General features: G+C 37.5%; 1 long non-coding RNA gene across 1 annotated transcript; it reads right to left on the reverse strand.

Annotated features, from left to right (window-relative positions):
- Nucleotides 1-2880: 2880 nt before the first annotated feature.
- Nucleotides 2881-4781, reverse strand: LOC104102303 (uncharacterized). Its single transcript, XR_011414435.1, has 3 exons — nucleotides 4311-4781; nucleotides 3995-4075; nucleotides 2881-3876 (listed from the first exon to the last, which is right to left on the reverse strand). It is a non-coding gene; the product is annotated as an uncharacterized lncRNA (long non-coding RNA).
- Between the last annotated feature and the right edge of the window lie 316 nt (nucleotides 4782-5097).

Consider the following 5097-nt stretch of genomic DNA (forward strand, 5'->3'; position numbering starts at 1 on the left):
TCAACTATAACGAAGATATATTTCTTTCCTCCCCTGCTTGCCACCCTCATGGGTCCACATAGATCCATGTGAAGAAGATCAAGTGGACTTGAGGTACTGACTTCCTTTTTGGGCTTGAATGAGGATCTGACTTGCTTGCCTTTTACACATGCATCACACACTTTGTGGTCCTTGAAACTTGACTTGGGCAGACCATGAACCAGGTCCTTCCTGACCAATTTGTTTAGCAACGTGAAGCTTGCATGACCCAACCTCTTATGCCATAATTCAGCATCATCATCAATAGCACTTAGACAGTTGAGATCACCATTCTGCAGAGACTCAAAATCGACAACATAGATATTTTTGTATCTTTTTGCTACTAGCACCACCTCACCAGTCACTAGGTTTGTGACTGTACATATTTTTGGTACAAATTTCACCCTGTTTCCCTTGTCATAGATATGGGAAACACTTAGCAAGTTGTACTTCAATTCGTTCACGTAGTACACATTTTCGATTGAGTGTGAGAGAGACTTCCCAATCCTTCCAACTCCTAGAATGTATCCTTTCTTGCCAACATTCTTGCCATTTCCAAAGGATATACTCCCTCCTTGCAGGGCTTTAAGTGAAAGGAAATCATTTGTACTCCCAGTCATGTGCTTTGAGCAGCCACTATCCATGTACCATTGTAGGCTGCTTCCTTTCACTGTTCCATGCACAAGAAAATCAGGAGTTAGACTTAGGAACCCAAACGAGTTTGGGTCCCTTGTAATGAGGAAAGGGGTGAATGAGGAATCTTCTGGTCCAAGCAGGCATCATGCGTTTTTTATATGAGGGACCAGGTTCTCTACCAGTAGTTACTTTTTCAGCGAAAACTTTGTTTTTCTGTTGTGACTGAAATCTAGCCTTATAGTTTTCTTTAAAGTGCCCAGTGTTGCCACAGTGAGTGCAAAGCCAATTATCAGGTACAGTAACATAATTGCTATGATGGTTGTAGGGAATCTTTTCCCTTTGGAACCTAATCCTCTGCTTGTTTCCCCCATTGTTGGCGTACATGGCAGTGATAGCATCAGAGGACCAGGTCCACTTGAGTGATTTTTCAAGATCACTCTTCACTCTTCCTAGTTCTTCATGAAGTTTCTTGTTTTTCTCAAGCTCAGCACACAGACTAGACTTCACTGATTTTAACTCACTTTCAAGCTTAATGTGCGCCTCGCTTGCAACTTCCTTTCCCTTTTGAGAATTTTCAAGCCTACTCTCTATTTTAGGTTCCCCAATTGTTTCCTTCAAGTTTACTACCACTACTAATAGGCCATCTCTCTCATGTTCTATATTTTCATTTTTTTTAATCTAAGGTATCCTTCTCTTTCTTCAGGTTCTCAATTGTTTCCTTTAAATCAACAACAACAATTACTAAGTCATCTCTGGTTTGTTCTGCTTCTCCTAACTCCACAGTTAAAGCATCTTTATCATTTATAAGACTGTGGTAAGCATCAATTAACACATTTTCCAAAGACATGACTTTTTTTGAGAATAAGATTTCAGATTTCTCTAAACATCCAGAAAATTTATCTCATCATCGTCGTTATCTTCATCATCATCAGATTGAGCCATCAAGGCAAAGATTGAGTCATACTCAGTTGCTTCACTTTCCACTGCCATTATTGAACTATTACCATGCTCATTTTCTTCTTCAGATTCGCTGGAGGAGTCTCCCCAAGCAGCAAGAGCTTGCTTTACAACATTGTCAGTAACATTCTTTCTCTTGAAGCATTTATCAGGAAGCGAGTTCCTCTTGGTTGCTTTGTCAAAGTTGTTTTTGTACTGGTCTTGCTTTAAGAGAGGGCACTCCTTGATGAAGTGTCCTGGCTTGCCACATTTATGACAGAGGTCATAATTTTTTGGCTTGCTAGAATTTTCCCTTTTTGGAATGCCTCTATTCTTGCGAACCATCTTTTGGAATCTTCTTGTAAAGTAAGCCATATCACCATCCTCACCACTTGAATCATTGATGTCTGTCTCGAGGACCAGATTCTTATCCCTTTTGGGTTCTCTTCTTTCATTGTCCTTCTTCTTCTTCATTTGATGTGTTTTCAGATTGCCAACAAATTCATCTATGGTCAGTGTCTGCAAGTCCTTCACCTCTATAATGGCGTTCACTTTGCTTTCCCAAGAACTGGGCAGAACACTAAGGATTTTCCTGACAAGCTTGTTTCTTGGAATAGTTTCACCAAGAGAGTGAAGCTCATTAATGATGGAGGTGAAGCGAGTGTGCATATCTTGGATGGATTCCTCATCTTTCATCCTAAAGAGCTCATATTGAGTTGTGGGCATGTAGATCTTGGATTGTTTAACCTGTGTTGTTCCTTCGTGAGCTGTTTGAAGAGCCTTCCAGATTTCTTTTGCTAATTGGCATGCCGATATCCTGTTATATTCATCAGGACCAATGCCACAAACAAGAATTTTCTTTGCACGAAAGTTCTTTTCTATGGCCTTTCGATCAACGTCATTGAATTCCTTCCTCGTCTTGGGAATGGCTACAGCTGGGTCACCAAGATTCTTGGTAGGAACAAAGGGTCCGTCACATATGACATCCCATAGTGCAGAATCTTCAGCCATGATGAAGTCGTGCATCCTAGTTTTCCTCCATCCGTAATATTGTCCATTGAACCTAGGCGGTTTGTAAGTAGACTGCCTTCTTCGAAGTTTGGGGGAGCAGCCATGAGGATCTTTTCTAGGTGTTAACCAGATAGAAAGAACCAGCTCTGATACCAATTGATAGAATATAAGGGTCCACCAAACTCTATAAAGAACCACGTTCTCTGTTTGTTCCACTGGAACACACGCACACGGCAGGAAGTAAATGATAAGAGGAATTTTACGTGAAAAATTTCCAGCTCAACGGGATTATAAACCACGACCTACCCTTATAGGATTTCAAGTTCACTACTGAGCAACTTTTAGATTACAATCTATGCAACCTAGGAATTAACCTCTTAATCCTTCACTAACTTGTAATACTCTATTATAAGCCACTTTGTAATAACTTTATTACAAAGACTTTACAACTTGACTAACTCTAACCAAGACTCAAACACAAAGGTTTAAGGTTTACAACGAGTTTCCTACAGAATACTTCTAAACAAGCTAAGTAGGAAATATAGTTTAATAACTATTACAAAGTTACAACTCAACTAAGGACATACAATGACTTGTTGTGGGGAACTAGTTCGTAGTAGTGTTGTTCTTTGTTCTTGATGCACTTGAGAATTGATTGCGTGATGATCAATGACCGTGAGAGTGCTTGAATGAATTCTCTAAGTGAACCACTAATTTGTTTTTACCTTCCTTAATGTTAATAGTGCATTTGTGACATCACTAAAATGATGTAAGCAAGGTAGGTAAAAGACACTCCCCATAAAGTTGACTGCTGCACTGTTTCTGCATTGTAGCGTGTGCATGTAGCAACTTTACAGTTGGGGCAGTTGACTTCTACAATTTCCTCGGGAATGATAGTTATCCGTTCCCTCTGTTGTTCCTCTGGCTCTGAAGAGTCGAGACATATTCCAAGCTGGAACCTTTCGATCTTAAGGTCTTGAGGATATGTAACCGGTTCCTTATCTGGTTCTTGACAGTAAATTTGTTAGATCATCAAAACATAAAGCAAGGTACTTGTAACCTATCAAGTCCCAATACGATTATGTTTTAGCCATAACTATAAGAACACAAAAGAGCTTCTGAGAACGTGCACCTTATATTTGATAGATGGTGAGGGTATCATATCCATTTGCATCAAAAAAATCAGAGGCAACATAAAGATCGAGAGTTGTTGACATATTCGACATTTTTCTGATCCATTTCTCTGCAACCATTTTGCATAAAGTCACGTTGTACCTGTAAATGAAATATAATTCATGCAGAGCTGGGGTCATATGAAAGAGAAAACTCAAATATAACTATAAGAAACCAAATTCTCAGGGTAGGAATAGAGTGCCCAGAGTAGGAAGAATACTTTCATTCTTGCAGCCTCAATTGCATTTAGCATGATGATACTCATATTTACTCCGTTAATATGGTAGTCCTTTTCACACCACTGCAGAATGGTACACACTCATCTCAAAATACTTTTGTGATTACAATATACAAATGCGTGAACAAAATTTTAACATATTATATTAAGAGGAAAGATAGTACTGGATCTTGTACTCCACACATACTACATAAAAAGCTAAAGAAAAATTCATTTTTGAGTCATTAGTTCACTGCTGCTTCTATGACCAAAATTTGGTCTTTACCAAATGAAAATAAATTGGTACGTTAACGTTTACCTTCATGCATATCTGATTTTACTTTAGAACTCTTATATCTCTGCTGCCACATTATATGTCCTCCAACCAAATTAAAGGTGGCGAGTAAGATCATTAGTTGTTGTAACTTCCTCCGGAATCACTAAAAGGAAACACTTATTTTCATCTTCAGAGTGGGAAAAACAGATGCATAAAAAATCAAGCACAGAGAAAGAAAAGTAAAGAAACCCATGATAAATTAAGTCAAAAATCAATAAAGGATACACAAAAAAAAAAACGAAATGAAAGAGGTGAAAATTCCCAAAATAAGAATACATACCTATGAATAAATGAAAGAGCTTAACAGGAACGAAAGGTGATGCTATGAGTGAGACTTGAAGTGAAATTTTGGTCAGGCGTTGAAGGCTAGATAGCACTGCCATGGAAGTTCTAAAAATCTGGTTCCTGAAAGAGAGAAAAGCAGAAGATAAGTTTTGTCGGGGTAAAGGACATTTTAGTAACAACTTGTTTGGATGATTGTTACTCATTTCCAATAATGTTTATTTTGATTGTTTATTTAAAATTAATTATATCATATTTTTAAATTTATTATTCCTAAATAACCAAAAACCTTATTTTATAAAATAACTGATTTGGTATAGTTGGATCGTTTTCTATTTTCTTTTCTAATTATGTCCCTACTTATTATTCTATAATTTGATTTTATTTTATTTTTATTTTATTTTAACTCCAAATCGCCAATTCATTGACCTACTTTGTCTTCTTTCATCTTTTTTAGAGTTGGTTTGTGCGTTCTTTTTATTATCCA

The sequence above is a fragment of the Nicotiana tomentosiformis genome, chromosome 1 (genome assembly GCF_000390325.3).
Source record: "Nicotiana tomentosiformis chromosome 1, ASM39032v3, whole genome shotgun sequence".
Lineage (NCBI taxonomy): Eukaryota > Viridiplantae > Streptophyta > Magnoliopsida > Solanales > Solanaceae > Nicotiana > Nicotiana tomentosiformis.